Source organism: Petaurus breviceps, unplaced genomic scaffold (assembly GCF_028583685.1).
Source record: "Petaurus breviceps papuanus isolate PSGF00001 unplaced genomic scaffold, PetGlider_PUasm1.0 38, whole genome shotgun sequence".
In the NCBI taxonomy this organism is placed as follows: Eukaryota; Metazoa; Chordata; class Mammalia; order Diprotodontia; family Petauridae; genus Petaurus; species Petaurus breviceps.
This window is the reverse complement of record NW_027186304.1, coordinates 84,611,334-84,629,529: the sequence shown is the minus strand read 5'-3', so window position 1 is coordinate 84,629,529 and position 18,196 is coordinate 84,611,334. Positions and strand designations below refer to the sequence as shown.

Genomic DNA, 18,196 nt, shown 5'->3' with positions numbered 1-18,196 from the left:
TTTCTTTCTTTCTTTCTTTCTTTCTTTCTTTCTTTCTTTCTTTCTTTTCCTTATTTGTATTTCTTTTATTGGAGGTAGGCAGGTTGTACAATAGATAGAGTACTAGAAATCTGTGATCAAAACTGGCCTCAGATTTCATAACTGTGTGACCTTGAGCAAGTTACTTAACCTCTTTCTACCTTAGTTTTCTCAGCTGTAAAAATGGGGATAATAACAGCACCTGCCTCCCAGGATTGTTGTGAGGCTCAAATGAGATAAATATTTGTGAGGTACTTAATACAGTGCCTGGCACATAGCAGACAATTGGATCCTTGTTCCTTCCTGCTTTTAGTGGTTTTTAGCATTCCTGCATTTAACTGTTAATGATCTTCAGTTCTGAGAACTATTTGTTAATTTCTTTTGACAACTTGTCTATATCTATATCTTTTCTTATATATTTCCATTAGTTTAGATGCTGAACTTTCAGCTTAAAAATTTAATATTAACATATTGCTGAACTTGAAGCATTTTCTGAAATAAACTTGCATTTTAAGGTGGAATTTCTTTTTCCTCCAAATGTTTCATATTTCTGTGGGTTTTCTGAATAAAATGGGATTAGATACAAAAAAAGAATAATTGTTTTATCTCCACAGTTCTTGACCTGCTAATTTTTCAACCCTGAATAAGAACCCTATTCATTTTCTCTGCTCTTAAAACCATACTGCTGCACATCATTGGATAAAATTATGAAATTGAGATAATTTCATAGACCACAAATTTATGGGGTATAATCTTGGCTGGATCTTCCTTGCTTCTCAGCAATCCTTCTTACTTTTATTATTAACCCTGGAAAAACATGTTTGTTTGGGCTTAACATTTTAATTTTCAATCCCAACTATTACAAAGATAGTTTCTGCTAGACTTCTTCCTTTTAGGTGAAAGGTAAGCAAGCCCCTTGAAGTAATTGGGTTTGCTTTTATTTTCATTTTGTCCTTGTAATCCTTGTGCCTAGCATACAGTAGGTATATAACAAATTCCTGTTGAATTGAATTCAAGGCCTGTGTCTCATTTAAACTTTTTAATTCCCCTAGTACCTAGCACAGTGTCTTGCAGACAGTATATGTCCAGGAAATATTTATTGTTGTTAGCTTTCTACTTCACTGAGGAAATGGAAGCCATTCGACAAGAGCATTTTCATTTCTCCTGCCTTTTATCCTGTCTAAGATGAAGAGGTATCCCTCCTTTTTTGAAGTTCATCCTTCTACATGTGGCCTTGATCTCATTCTTGTCTTATCTTCTTCAGGACATTGCTCCAGTGATCATCCTTTCTTTCATCTTCAATATTTCTCTTCAGTTACCTTCACTGATTAATAATCAAGTTTATCTAAATGTAAAACAAAACAAAATAAACAAAAATAACAAAACACCCTTTCTTGGTCTTTGTATCACATGGAGCCACAATTATTTTTCTCTTCTTTCTTTTATTGCCAATTAAAAAAAAAGATTTTGATAATTGGTGCCACTTCTTCCTTACCCACTAATTTTACATCTCTTAACTTCTTGTAATCTAGATTCTAATTCCAGATGCTCCTAAAATGACTTTTTTAAAGTCACAGATAAACTAGACAACAAGATACAATATCCTCTTTTAGTGTTCATGCCCTTTGTTCTCTCTACAATATTTCATACCACTGTCCATTCTTTTTTTCTGTGTAATCTTTTCTCCCTTGACTTTAGAGTTATCATGTTCTCCTGATTCTCCATTCACCCCTTTACCTCTCTCCTCAGTCACCTTTATTGTTTTCTTGGTATGTTTTCAACTGTTTACTATGAATATTTCTTAAGGCCTTTTTTTGGCGATCTAGTTTTCTCTACAGTCTCTTCCATTGACTCCCATGATTCCAATGACTTCAGCCAAGACATATTCTCTAAACTCCTTTATCTTCATCTGCTATCAGGGTATTACTATAAAAATGTTTTGTGAGTACTTCAAACTCTATCTATCTAGAACAAAATTGGGAAGAATATCTGACATCATATATGGTAAAGTTAGTATCAAAAAAACCAATCACATAACCCTCTTGGTCTAGAATTGTGGGATACACACACACACACACACACACACACACACACACATGCTTTTTGGAGGGGGGAGGGCAGGGGCAAGGCAATTGGGGTTAAGTTACTTGCCCAAGTTCACACAGTTAGTAAGTGTCTGAGTCTGGATTTGAACTCAGGTCCTCCTGACTCCAGGGCTGGTGCTTTATTCACTGTGTCACCTAGCCACCCCTGAGATTCCTTATACCAATGAAATTAAAAGTCATGTGCTAAAAACAAATAGTAAATTTTTTGTGTTAGATCCTTCCACTAGACTATAAGCTCTGAGTGGACAGGGGCTAAGGGGCAGGTGGTACAGTGCAAAGAGTGTTGGACATGAAGTGAGAAAGACTTGAGTTCAGATCTGCCTCAAATCCTACCTTTGTGAACCTGGACAAGCCACATAGTCTTGACCTTACTCAGTTTTCTCTGTAAAATGGGAATAATGATAGCACCTAAAAAGATGTCTTAGAGATTAGTATCAACAGAAATCAGTAACTGATTGGATATAAGAGTCAGGTTGTTGTGAAGATAAAATGAGTTAATATTTGTTATGTACTTTCTAAATCTTAAGTGTTAGAAAATGTTGGTATTATTATTATTTCTTATCTAAATTTTATTATCTCTCCCAATTTTAACACAATTGTATAAATACAGCAGGCATGCAATAACTTTGTGCAACTGAAATTACTTCTGTTAGAATTCTGTTATTTATAAGGTTGAGTTGAGGTGATATTAAAATAAATCCAGTGGTCTTGTCACATGAATGTATAATTTGAAAGAGCAGCAGAGATTTCCCTTGTTCACTTTTGGTTCTAGTCAGATTGCCTTACTTGCTGTTATCTGAACTTGGTTTTCCATCTTCTGCTTTTGATCAGACTCCCTCTTTACTTTTGTCTCTTAGACTCCCTTGGCTCCCTTTAAAGCTTCACTTGGGGAATCTACTGGGAAATCTTTCCTGATCCTCTTAACTTCTCTCTATCCTCAAACTTCATTTTGTTCATTTTCCTGTATACACCCATCTCCCAACTCCCTATGAATATAGACTCCTTGATGATAGGGACTTCTTTTTGGTCTTATCTTTTATCTAGAACATTACCTCAAACACAGTAGACTCAATAAGTTTGTGTCAGATGGTATAAGACATACTTTTTTAGATAACTTTGTGATGTTCCAAAAATTAATACTTGATGTATGAATAATTATACTGTACTGAGAACAATATTACATTAATTAACCATTATGTAGTTTTATATATACTTCAAATAGTTTATTAAACTAATGTCTCTTTATTTTATAAAATTAAAATTTTAAAAGTGCTATGTTTTGCATATATAGTTAATAAACATTGGTTGGTGTGTGTGAAAGATTTATTTTTTAAAATAGCCAAATTACTGAGCTTCCAGGAAATAGAAAAAGGAATTGAAGAGTTTCAGAAAGGAAGTTAAAGACATCAGTACTGTGGTACTTTCATGCCACTTCAAGAACAATATAAAAACAAGCCATGAAGAGAGATCTATACCCAGAAGATCATAACAAAAAAAAGAAAAGAAAGTGATAAAAAAAGTCAAATAAGAGGGGGAAACTTGGCTAAAATTTCAATTCAATTCAAAATATTTGTTTGGGATCAACTATGTACAAGTCACTGGGAATACAAAGATAAATACAGTGGAGGTCTGGATAAGTGCACAAATAGCTATGAATCAAAGGATAGTGAACTAAATAAATGGAAAGACCTTCTCAAGGTCTTTTGAGAAATTTAAAGAGGAAAAGATCACTTAGACCTGCAGGATGGTGAAGCAGCCAGGGAAGATTTCATGAAGGAAGTGAAACCTTCATTGAGCCTTGAAGGAAAGCAGCTCAGCGGGTGGAGATGCATGGGAGAGGTGAGGGCAAGACAAGAATATGTTGTTGTTGTTGAGTCATGTCCAACTCTTCATGACCCCATTTGGGGTTTTCTTGGCAAAGATACTGGAGTGGTTTGCCATTTCTTTATTAAGCTCATTTTGCAAATGAAGAAATTAAACTATACAGGGTTAAGTTACTTGCCCAGGGTCACACAGCTAATTAGTATCTCAAGTCAGATTTGAACTCAAGAAGATAAATCTTCCAAACTCCAGGCCTGACACTCTATCCACTATACCACTTACCTTCCTAAGACCAAAATGGCAACAGTCCCAGTTGGCTAGAATGTAGACTATGTAAAGAAGGAATATAGTATCACGGAAAAAATAACTGCATTTGGAGTCAGAAGTTTTGTCTTCAAATCTTGATTGTGCTATTTACTCCCACATAACTAGGTGACACAGTGAATAGAGCATTAGACCTGGCCTCAGGAAGGCCTGAGTTCAAATGTAGCCTCAGACAATAACTATGTGACCCTAGGCAAATTACTTAACCTTTGCCTCAGTTTCCTCATTTCAAATGGGAAACAATATCATCTACCTCGTGTGCTTGTTGTGAGGATCAAATCAGATAGTATTTGTAAGATATTTAGCACAGTAGCTGGCACATAGTGGGCACTCTCTCTGTCTCTCTCTGTGTCTCCCTCTCTCTGTCTCTCTCTGTGTCTCCCTCTCTCTGTCTCTCTCTCTTTCTCTCTCTCTTTCTCTCTGTATATATATATATATATATATATATATATATATACATATACATATATAACTGTGCCCACTATGAATTCCTCTTTTTGTTCTCCTCATCCTTCCCAACCTTGTCCTCTTCTTCCTCCAACTTTGGACAAATAACTTAGCTTCCAAGGACATCAGTTTCTTTATCGGTAAAATAAGAACACTGGATTGTATCTTAATTATATCTTAATCTATGAAGCTGGACAGGCAGACTGCAACCAAATTATAGAGGGTCATGAAACTGTCACTTGAGAATAAATCCCCAAAATTGAAAAAAGCTTTTAGAAATAATTTTTATTAAGTTAGTTTAGTAAAGGAGAAAGCCAGAAAAAGATGTGACTTCCTCCAGAGTCTCTGTAAGTTTCACATTTTATAGAGTTCAAGCAAGTGATAAACTTTGGCAATCCAATAAACTCTGTTTTTTCTCTTCCATCTTCCTTGATCCTTCTAGGTACACAATTAAATTTTTGTTCCCATAACCCTGCACTCTAATAAATTCTTTATCTCTTCTGAGAGGATGTCACTCTTTTCTTCATGCTTATGCATGAATGTTCTGCAAGGTCCTGAACTAGGGTCTAATATCTTCTCTAAACTGTCCACATGATTTCATTCACTCATGATTTTATTTATTTATGATCTCTATATAGGTGACTCTCAATTCTATACTTACGCACTCAGCATCTCTCATATTTCCAACTTTTCAATGAATATATACACCTGAATATTCCCCTAGTTCCTCTCTCTAAAATCGAACTCTAGCTAAATCTATAATCCCATGATTTCTCTCAGCTGTTCTCCCAGCTGTAAATGCTTTTATTTCCTTTAATAGAATCACTATTGTCATCAACTCCTAGGATCTTAACTTTGGAGAAGTCTCTAATACTTCATTAACGTCCTGTATTCAATCAGTTGCCAATCTCTATTGTTACTACCTACATAATATGTGAGACAGCAAGGTACAACGGAAATAATTGTTGAATTTCAAGTCAAAGGATCTAGTTTCAATTCTGGATCTGCCAACTGCTGCTTATGTACTTACTTAACATCTTTGTTTCTCAGGTGTAGGCCTAGAGGGCTGGACTAGATAACCTCTAAATTCTCTTCTGTCTCTATTTCTTCTTTGTTGCATCTGGCTGTCCCCCTAAGTGCTAGATAGCATAGGAGCTAGAGCACTAGATTTGGCATTAGGAAGACCTATGTTCAAATTTAGCCTCAGAAAGCTACTATGTGACTCTGAGCAAGTCATGTAAACTCTATTTCACTTTCCTCAACTGTAAAATGAGGATAAATAGCAGCACCTACCTCACAGTGTTGCTGTGAGGCTAAAAGGAGATAGTATTTGTAAAGCACTTAGCACTGCCTAAGTGAGGAATAGAGGTAGAAGAGATTCTATTAAGAGAAATAAAAGCATTTACAGCTGTGAGAACACCTAGAAGGATCAAGGAAGATGGAACAGAAAAAAACAAAGCTTCATGGGATTGCCAATAAGGAAGATATTAATGATTTTGGAGAAAGCTATTCCCTTAGAGTTATGGAATCAAGGCTAATGCAAAGGATTGAGGAGTGAGTGAATGGTAAAGAAGTAGTATAGTATGCTTAATTTGGAGTTTGGTAGTAGAAGGGAGGAGAGAAATAGGATGATAGCTTGAGGGCATTGTAGCAGCAAAGAGATTTTTTTTTTCTTCTACAGGGAAGCTTGAAGAATTTTGTAGTAGGTTGAGAGGAGGGATCCAATAGAAAGTGAAGAAATGAAGATGCAGAGAGAATAGAAATGGAAGAAAATCCTTAAAAGGAAGGAAGGGGTAGAAATGAGGCTATACATGGGGTTAACTTTGCCACATACTTAATGGAATTGTTAGTATAAAATTATCTAGTGAAATGAAATTTATTGGGAGCAGAGGGGGAAGGAAGAGTCCATTGTAAATATAACAGAAACAAACAAGTGAACACCCTGCAGATGCTCAACTTTTTAAATAATGTAGCTAAAGTTTGACTATCACTTCTCTCTCAGAGTAGCTGTGTTTGCATATGAGTGTTTGTGCTCATGCACACTTGGATTTTATGCTAGGAATGATTAAGCTTCTTTGTTAATAGACTTCAGGTAGTTAATACATCTTTGAAAATTGGAGTCCCCTGTCATTTATTGATTTGCTTTGATTGATTTCTTGTCTAGTCTCATAAAATTGCCTAATTTGGGTCACTGCTGATGTGACAGTTGGGTGGATTGCCAAAACAGTGCAGTGTGGAATAATATTTGGTAGTTCCTACTGTCCCAATTTGATTTAATGGACAGGGCTTATGCATTGTTCATTTTAAGCAGCCTAAGCAATTAGCTTCAAGTTCTAGTTTATTTTGGTGTTTTGGGGGAGGGGTAGTATGGGATGGGGAGGAATTGATAGATTAATAGCTGATGAAAGAATTTATAGGAGAAATTGAATTGAAGACAGCAAGAATATTTAAAAAGCAAACAAGAAAACAGGCATTTTTATTAATGCACATTGTCTTTATATCACAGCTATTTTTGGAAAACAAAATAACAGCCCATTCCCTTCAGATTGAACAGTCTCTCTTAACAAAGAAAAAGAAGGCCCTCATCTGACAATGAATAAATAATAATTTATATAGCATTCTTTCCTAATGGTCCTCTGCCTCTTGAATGTAAGGAACTAGGCTAGGAATTCACCTATTTAGTGATCTTTTCTGTTATGTTTTTCATCCTTGCATATATTGTTTTTATGGCTTCACTTATTTTATCCTTTACAAGCGCAACTCCAGTGTTTCATTGTGGCTTAGAGATGACTTTAAAAAAAAATCTATGCTAGCAGAGTACACATTTTGTCTGATTACCTCATGCTAGAAAGAATGATCCTGGCAACAGATCAAATCTATTTACTGAACATTAGCTTAGCTAACTACTAAGAGGCCCATCATTAGTGGGCTGGTTACTTGGTGATGATTTTTTTTTGGCCATAGTGAACTATTATATAAAGAAAAAAATGGCCCTCAGTCCTGTGTGGTACCTTCTGATTCTGTAGTCATAATGGATGAGTGATGTGAAAGAGGACAGAAGATATTAAGAGTCATACCATTTTTTGACCATCAACAAATTGTGAAATTAAAAATTGATGCCCATTTTATTTTGAATTGTTTTAAGGCTTAGTAAATTTATTATGTATTAATGATCAACCCACTATGTATTGGTTGGTCTCTTCATTACGTGAGTTTGAGCTCCCTTAAGCCTGTAACTTCAGTTGCTTATTGTGAAATTTGAAAATTGATATTCCATGATTAATTATTGATTGAGAATTACATCTAATCAACATAGCTAATGAGAATCATACTTGTGAATCAAATTCAGACTTGATTGTATAGGCCCTATTAGTAAAATTTGTAAGCATTTAACTTCCCTATTCCTATGGGCTAAATAAAATCCTATCACAAAATTTCTTCTCTGTGAGCTTTTACTGACCATAGAGGAAAAGGAGTCAATTTGGTGATAAGAAGTTTGTTTCCCTTGGGGCGGCTAGGTGGCTCAGTGAATAGAGCACCAGCCCTGGAGGCAGGAGGACCTGAGTTCAAATCTGGCCTCAGACACTTAATACAAAACTAGCCCTGTGACCTTGGGTAAGTCACTTAATTCCAATTGCCCTCCAAAAAGCAAAAAAAGAAAAAGAAAAAAAGTTTGCCTCCCATGAGACTTTCCAGGGGAGGGGAGTCATAAGATGTTGGCCCACCTGGTTAGGAGCTGATGTAAGCAGCACCAACCAATCAGAAGGGAAATATGTCTGTATCATCACTGTGTAAATTGTATAAAAGACTTACTCTGTCGGTTTTATGACAGGACTACTACTGAGGACTACTGAGGAATCTTGGATCCAATTTATTGATGTTTGCTAGCTACACTAATAATTTAATCATGCTTAGAACTTTGTGCCTCAGTTTCCCTCTATCACAGATTTTTATCATGACAACACTTTAATTTGGCTACTGGTACTTTAAATATGAGACCCTTGTCCAGTGACCAATGAATGGTCATATTTTTGAAAGAAAAGAATCATATAAGTTTTTGGTATTCTTGCACTAAATGAAGCCAGAAGAAAGAAGGAAGTTATAGATAATTGGAAGGGTGACATATAGTTACTGTTTGGAGAGTCAATGAAAGGAATTGGTAAAGTGGATTTTATCATATGATTGAAGAAAACAGAAAACATTATTTCACGGGATATTTGGTGGGATTGTGATCATCATGCATTACCATATTAATAATAAAATAATAATATAATAAATAATAATAAAAGGCTACCATGAAAACAATTGCAGCTTTTATACCACCACTGTTTGTTGAAGATGAAATGAGTATAGACAAATTCTATAAGGAACTTTATTAAACCTCCAAATTAAATCAAGTTTTACTCTTGTAGTTGATGAATTTAATGCCATGATGGGGAAAAGTAAGGATTTTGGAAGAAGAAATGAACTGATATAACATTTATTTAGGGCTTATAAAAGGCAATGTATTAATAGGTATCTAGATACAGAGAAATGAGAGTATCCCTCCCTAAAAGAGCTTACATTTTAGTGCAAGAAGACACCACATAAAGAAAGAAGAAAAAGAGAAGGGGAGAGGACTCCTGAGAGAGGATAAGGCTGTTATTGAGGAGGTAAAATGAGGAAAATGAGTTGTGCTAGGAGTGAATTGAACATGGTTTCATCCCTCTTGAAATGGTGTTTTAGGCTCACCAATTGTCCAATTGAATTCATCAATCTGGAAAATGTGGTGTGAAGATGGATGATTTTGCAGGACTGGAAGGCTGCTGGCAAGGAGATAAAAGCGGAGAGTGAGAAAGAGAAGGACCAAAGATGTGAAGATCAAGCAGAAATCTCAAATCTCTGTATCATGAGCACTTTCTTTGAGATAGGATAGTTGCTGGACACAGAAAACACCAAATAACACCATAATGGACAAAGTAGTTTATTATTTTAACAGACTCGAAAATATTTATTGTTGATGAGAGTTATCTCTGTTTGGTTTTCTGTACATAGAATATTGACTCATAAAAATTAAAATAAGGATTAGTAAAAAGCAAGAAGAACGATGAGAAAAAAATCCAGTGTGCAATTGAAACAACCTGGCACTTTTAGTCAATTAACTAGAAATTAAAAATGGGAAATGGACAACAGAAATGTCACTAACACTAACTACAACACTTTTATCCAGAAAATACGAATGAAGTTATAGGACTGAATGGAAAGGCATGGATAGGTTTTGATTTACATCATTGTAAAAAACACCCCAAATAATGAGATCTGTTTGAGTATTTAACCATTTTAGTCTATATTATCTCATACAAAATTCTAATGTTTCTCCAAATTATTAATATTCATCATTACTTTCCATAAAATAATATTCCATTATATTAATTTACTAGTTTTTTTTAAAACATTATCCATTGAAAGTCATCAGCTTCATTTTTAGTTCTACCAGAAAGGGCAGATATGGATATTTTAGTATGTATTGTATCTTTATTCCTGCATTTGCCTTCTTTTGCGGGTATATATGTCTAATTTTGGGAATAGTGTATTAAAGGATCTGGACAATTTGGTTATCTTTTTATTTTTTTGCTTAATTCTAATTGATGTCCAGAATTTTTTTAATGAATTCACAGCTCCACAGACAGTGCATTATTATGGCTATCTTTCCATGGCCACTTCAATAATAACATTCCCAAGTTTGTCATCTTTGCCAATTTGCAGAGTATGAAGTGAAACCTCAATTGTTTGATTTGCATAGAGGATGTCTTAATATGACATTTTATTTATATAATTTGGATAAAATATGACATTTTATTTATATATGACCATTTATAGTTTGCAATCCTTCTTTTGTGAGTTACCCATATCCTTTGACCATTTATCTATTAGTTAATGACACTTGTGGTTATATGTTTGTGTTAATTCCCTATGTATCTCGAATATGAGAATTTTATTAGTGATATTTTTGTAAATACTCTTCACCTTGTACAATTTCTCTTCTTGATCTATCATTTTTAATTTTGATCTCACAAATCCTTTTAAATTTTGCTACTGAAATTGTCTCATTTGAAGTGAATGATCTGCCCTTGTCCTTGTTTGCTTAAGAAATCTTCCCCTACTGGAGTTATGAAAAGGACTTTCTTCTGTTTTTCTTAAAGTAATGGCATTATGAACTGATTTCATGCCATTCTTATGTATTAGGAAAGGTCCTGAAAGATAATTATTATCTCTCTGCCTTGTATCTTCCAATATATATTTCTCCATTTCTTTCTTTCTGTCTACAACTATACTTAGGACTATCTGATCCAATTTTACAATAATCCTACCCTGCAATAATTCTTGACAGCCCTACCATGCACAACTCTTATTCTCTCTTGATTTTTGCAAAAACCTCTAGGGAAGATAGTTTACATTATCTGCCAATATTTTTTCATCATTTACTCACTTTCTGACCCCTCACAATATGGCTTTCATTCTCATCATTCTAGTGAAACTGCTCTTTCTAAGATAGCTAATGAGCTAATTGCTTAATCTAATATCTTGACTATAGTACTTTTTGCTGTTTAGTTTTTCAGTCATTTTTGACTCTTCATGACTCCATTCAGCGTTTTCTTGGCAAAGGTACTAAAGTGATTTGTCATGTCCTTTTATGGATAATTTTACTGATGAGGTATTGAGGCAAACAAGGTTAAGTGACTTGCCCAGAATCACACAGTTGGTAAATGTCTGAGGCCAGATTTGAACCCAGAAAGCTGAGTGTTCCTGATTCCAATCCCATTGCTCTACCCACTTCACCACCTAGATGTCCTGACTACAGTACAAATACTTTCTTTTTAAATCCACACACCAAACAATCTAGTCCAGGGGTGGGGAATCCACAGCCTTGAGGCCACATGTGGCCTTCTAGGTCCTTGGGTATGCCCTTTTGACTGAGTTCACATTTTATAGAACAAGTCCTTTTATTAAGAGGATTTGTTCTGTGAAGTTTGGATTCAAAGGGCCACACCTGAGGACACAAAGGGCCAGACTTGAGTACCTAGAGGACCACATATGACCTTAAGGTCACATATTTCTGGTCAATCTGATTGAAAAAAAATCAGTGATTAGAGGGGTTTGGTGTTATGTTGCCTAAATATCCATTTGGTTGAAATTTGATTTCAATCTATTGGTAATTATATATCCATATAATTGGTGATTATATATATTATACATATTACATGGCTATATATATACATACATATATACATATATACATATATATATATATATATAATCTTCTTAAAAACAATCTAAGGATTGGATCTACTTAGAAAATCAATTTGGAATCCAGATATGCTATACAACTTTTCTTACTGATTGCTTTGAGGAGAGCATAAAACCAGCCTCTTAGTAAAAATGGTCCAAGTAGATTTCCCTGCAGATTAAAATTGTAGAATGCTCAGATGGTGCTGGACCAGAATTACCTATTCCCCTACTCTTTGCTTTCTTTGGATGATAAAAAAGTAAAAACTTGCTTTTCTGGAAAGCTTAAGGGGAAAAAATAACCAAAGTAAGGAAGAAACTGCATGGTACAGGGGAAAGATTTGGAGTCAGGGGACCTAAATTCAAATCCCTGCTCTATCATTCACTGTGACCTAGGGCAAGTAATGGTACTTCTATGTGTCTATTTTTTTTAATCAGCAAAATGAGAATTGGACTAGACTTCAAAAGTACCTTTCTGCTTTAAATTTATGAGCCTACAACATTTATAGAAATGAGGGACCGTTCTCTTTACCATAGTGGATCGAGCACCTGGCCTGGAGTCAGGATGACACTTCTTCCTGAGTTCAAATCTGACCTCAGCCACTTGCTAGCTTGAGTGATTCTGGGCAAATCACTTAATCCTGTTTGCCTCAGATTCCTCATCTGTAAAATGAGGTGGAGAAGGAAATGGCAAACCACTCCAGTATCTCTGCCACCCCCCCAAACCCAAATGGAGTCACAGAGAGTCAAACATGATTGAAAAATGACTGAACAATAACAAATACTAACAATTATTATTATTTTTATTATCATTGTTAGTTTTTTGCCCTTTAATACATTCCAACAAAAGGAATTATGTCCAGGTATAAAGGTTATAACTAAATCCAAAGGACAAAAGAGATCAATAAAAAGGTAAAATCTTTATAAATAGATACAAGAACCCTTTTTGTTGCTTCTCCTTCATTCTTGAAGAAGACCATGGCATCAGGAAGGTGTTTAGATTGAGAGAGGGCAGGGCAAAGTTGCTAGTCTCACTTTCTCCTCTGGAGCCATGTAGGCCCAGTGGCAAGATATAGACTACTAGATATGGGGCTGCCAGGTAGCACAGCTAGTAAGAGCACTGGCTCCAGTGTTAGGATGACCTGGGGATCAAATCTGGGCTCAGATACTTGGCACCACACCCAGAAATAACTGGCTGTGTAACCTTGAGCAAGTTACTTAACCTCGATTGCTTTATAAAAAAAAAACAAAAAACAAAAAAACAAAAAACAAGACTACTGGATATGGCTCCACCACAAAAACTCTAATCTTTGGTTGATACAGCATTAATTATTCATTAGCTTTCAGCACCTAAAGCAGAGGCACAAAGCAGACTCTCAGACTTATGCTTGGGTCTCATTGAATAAATTAATGCAGAGCACAAAGAAAAAATATTTAAAAACAAATAAAAAGAAAATTAATAATCACAAGTAGTTTGAAGGGAAAAAGCATATGAAAATGTTAGCTATTACTATTATAAACTTAAATAGTGTTTTCATTCAACAACTATATTTTGACCAATGGATTCTCAGTGACTTAGAATATGGTGGACACTTAATAAGTGCTTGATGAATTGAATAATCTTAGCCTTTGGTCAACCTGTGTGACCCTTGTGAATATCCTCCCGTAAGTCTTTCATAGGTGGGATAGTCAACAAGTTATGGACTTTCATGAATGCCAGGGGCTGGTTATCTTTCATATTTCCCACAGGAACACCTTTCTGATCATATCCCCTACAGCATTATTCTCATGGTATTCATGGTTGGCAATATGTTGCAGCCACCATACAGCCCCATCCATTCCTTTCTGGGTTATTTAATTCTTTGGAGGCTATGATATTCCATAGCTTACAGTCATATAATGCCATGTAAGCATAGGATTACTAAAAAGATAGACTTTTATTTCAGGTAGAATATAGAGTCATTAAAAGCACTGTACAATTTCTAAAAAGACAAGTTAGCTCTCTCTCCTTTTCCTTTTCAAGTCTACAAGAGTAATTATTTAAAATAGGAAGCTACTATATGACCTACTACCTCCCCATTGTCACCACATCTCAGGTAAGCTCCTTCCCAATCTAATGCCACCCTTTGCCCTCCCCTTTGACAGTAACTTTGTGGTGTTCCAGGATCTCTGCTCATGGGGTTCAAATCCAGGTTGTCTGTTTCTTTATAGTGTAGGGCAATATTCTAGGGTCTCTTCATCCAGATATCTCAAGGTCTAAGGTCTCTCTCCAAGATGTCTCTTGCCCCAAACTGAATTTATCTTAAAATGTTAATTTGAAGGTATCTTTCATGATGTTTTTAGGGACTAGTTTCTCCTCTTTAAGCACTACAGAATTAAAAAAAAAACCACCACCAAGGAACCTGAACCCAGTACCTTCTGGGCCAGCTCTGTATATACTCTGCTCTAATTTTGTAATTATTATGTTACATTTAATATACACTTAAAGTGTACATAATATATATTTACAGTTTTATGTACAAAAAAATCACTGAGTTAACTTTCTTCATTGAGAATAACTAAGAACACAGAGAACAAGAAGAAATGAGTTTAAATTTAAACATAAACAATATAAAAAAAGGGAAGTTTTAGGATAGTTAGAATTCCAAATATTGGATGGATAAATGAGGAAGCTTATAGAATGCCCTCCTTTGATAGTCATTAAATTTCCCTTGGAGTTAATATACCAATCTATCATCTGTCACATCCAATCAGTTGTCAAATATCTCCAAGATCTTGGATTTGTCCCCATCTTTTCTTTCACATGGGAACCACATTAGTTCACTTTCAAATCATTCCTGTTTTACACTATTGCAATAAACTGGTAATTAATCTGTTTCCAGTCTTTCCTCTTTTTCCATCCATAATCAACAGTTTACAAAATAATGTTCCTAAGGGACAAATCTAACCATACCTCTCTCTGATTAAAATATTTCACTGATTCATATTTCCTCTAGGACAAAAACTACTGGCATTTAAAGCCCTTTATTGCACCTTTCTGATTCTAATCTACCTTTTCAGATATATTTCACCTCATTTCCCTTGCACAATATTTCAGCCAAACTGGCCTAGTTGATATTCTTTATACATAGAATTCCATCTCCTTCCTTTGTGCCTTTGTATAGGTTTTCTGCCATGTCTGGAATATACTTGTTTCTCATCAGCTTGTTGACTTGTATCCTCATCATAATGCCTGACACATGGTAGGCACTTAATTAACGCTTCTTGATTAATTGATAGGGAGGCCAGAAAGATTTGTTACTGTTAGGAATGCTATTCAAAGACACTAAGTGATTTTGTTGCTGATAGATCTGTATAACAAAAGCAATAACAGATGGAAAAATGTAAAATGTTGTTGCCCTGCTAGTTCACTTAGCTCTTTTGTTCTACCCACCCCGTGTGTGTATGTATGTGTGTGTGTGCAGTTTGAGAGGTCTTTTTGGTCGTTTAATTTGCTACTCTGTTCGATTAAACATCTTTTGCTTTGCATTAGGTCTTTTGGTTGGGATTCATGAATGATGATTTCTGGTGGGTGCTGACTCATAAAATGCCTCCAAACTGTGGGCCCTGGCTGATAGAGATGTTTGTTGAATGAATGAATAAAAATTTTTTTTCTGGGGGCCTAGTCAAGATGGCAGAGTAGAAGCAGGACCTCTCCACTGCTCCAGCTTCCACCTTCCCCAATCCATGTAAAAATGGGACTCTAAACAAACTTTGGAGCTGCAGAACCCACAAAATGATACAGAGAAGCTAACCTCCCACTGAGGACAGCCCAGCAGGCCGGCAGGAATTAGCCAGCACAGTGCTTTGGGAGCTGAGCCCAGCCCCAACTTTAGCCCCAGGGTGGGCCTGACCAGCAGCCTGCCAGAGGGACTCCAGATCAGCAGCAGCTGTGGCCATTTTCAGATTTATCAGCACATACATGTGAAGGACAAAGTGAGAGGTCAGTGTAGTCTGAACTTTGGGACCCAGTAAATGGGAGTGTGTGGCTTTTGCCTCTGGGGTGAGAAGCTGCTGAGCCGCCAGCACAGCCAGCCAACACCACGTGGCAGCTTCAGCTCCTGGCCTGCAGAGTGTAGGGGAACCAAGCACCAGTCTGAGGGGTAATCACTCTTGCTTTAACCTGCTTGGATCTGGATTGCAGTCTAGGGTGGAGGTCCTAGGGTGTGTGTCCAGCTTGCCAGAGCATTTGGAGACCTCAGAGAGGGCACCCATCTAATACCTCTGGCAGCTGAGAAAACCCCAGCATTTGGAATGAAAGCTCCCCTGTCTGGTGGCAGAGTCCTGCTGTGGCAAAAAGGCCAGGGATCAAGTGATTGAGGGGCGACATGACCAGGCAAAGGAAACAAAGCAGACAGAAGATTCCAACATTACACTCCTATTTTGGGGACAAAAAGGAGCAAAGCATGGAACAGGAGGAAGACAGTGAAGTTAGAACTCCTGCACCAAAAGCTTCAAGGAAAACATGAGCTGGTTACAGGCCATGGAGGACCTTAAGAAGCAGATAAGAGAAGCAGAGGAAAAATTGGGAAAAAGAATGAGAATAATGCAAGAAAATTATGAAATGAGAGTCAACAGCCTGACTGAGGAAAATCATACCTTAAAAAATAGACTAACTCAAATGGCAAAAGAAGCTCAAAAAGGCAATGAGGAGAAGAATGTCTTAAAAAGCCAAATTTTCCAGATGGAAAAAGAATCTTGAAAGCTCAATGAGGAGAATCATTGCTTCAGAATTAGATTGGAGCAAATGGAAGCTAATGACTTTATGAGAAATCAAGATGCTGTTAAACAGATCCAAACAAATGAGAGGATAGAAGGCAATGTGAAATATCTCATGGGAAAAACCACTGACCTAGAAAATAGATCCAGGAGAGATAATTTCAAAATTACTGGACTACCTGAAAGCTATGATCAAAGTAAGAACTTAGAAATCATCCTCCAGGAAGTTCTCAAAGAAAACTGCCTTGATGCTTTAGAACCAGAGGGCAAAATAGAGGTTGAAAGAATCCACCGATCACCTCCTGAAAAATATCCCCAAAAGAAAACTCCTAGGAATATTATAGCCAGGTTCCGGAATTCCCAGATTAAGGAGAGAATATTACAAGCAGCCAGGAAGAAACAAATTGAATATTGTGGAAATGCAATCAGAATAACCCAGGATCTGGCAGCTTCTACACTGAGAGATCGAAGTGCTTGGAATATAATATTCTGGAGGTCAAAGGAGCTGGGATTAAAACCAAGAGTCACCTACCCAGCAAAACTGAGTATCATGTTTCAATATAAAATATGGTCATTCAGTGGAATAGAGGACTTTCAAGCATTCTTGCTGAAAAAACCAGAGTTGAATAGAAAATTTCACATTTCAGATACAAGAATCAAGAGAAGCATGAGAAGGTAAACAGGGAAAAGAAATCATAAGGAATTTATCAAAGTTGAACTATTAACATTCCTACACAGAAAAACAATAATTGTAATTTGTGAAACTTTTCTCAGTAATTGAAGGGAATAGAAGTATATATATGTCTATATATGAGGGTATATGGGCATATGAATACATATGTGAATGTGTGTATACATTTTTATAGGTATACATAGATAGTGGGCACAGGGCCAATTTAACAGGAAGGGATGATACTTAAAAGGTGAAATTAAGAGATGAGAGAGGAATATAATGAGAGGAGATGGGGAGAGACAGAATGGGGTAAACTATCTCATATAGAAGAGGCAAGGGAAAATGGTTACAATGAAGGGGAAGAATAGGAAGGCAAAAGGTAAGGGGTCAACCTTATTCCCATTGAATTTGGCTTGGGAAGGGAATGAAATACACACTAGATAGGGTATCTCACCCTCCAGGAGAGTAGGGGGAAAGGGGAGGAGGGGGAATGAAGGAAGGGAGGGCAGGCTGGGGTGGAGGGAAGTTGGAAGCACCCACTTTTGAAAAGGGATGGGATCAAAGTAGAGAATAGAACAAGTGGGAGGTGCGGTAGGAGGGAGGGAAATATGGTCAGTCTTTTACAATATATCTACTATGTTATTGTTTTGCATTAGCTACACACGTACAACCTATACTGAACTGCTTATCTTCCCAGTAAGGGTGGGTGACAAGGGAGGAAGGGAATGAATCTGGAATTCAAAGTTTTAAAATCAAATATTTAAATATATATATATATATATAT

General features: G+C 36.2%; 1 protein-coding gene across 1 annotated transcript in view; it reads right to left on the bottom strand.

Annotated features, from left to right (window-relative positions):
• TERF1 (telomeric repeat binding factor 1) overlaps positions 1 to 18,196 on the bottom strand; it is a 207,246-nt gene that overhangs the window by 83,823 nt on the left and 105,227 nt on the right. The window lies entirely within an intron of this gene.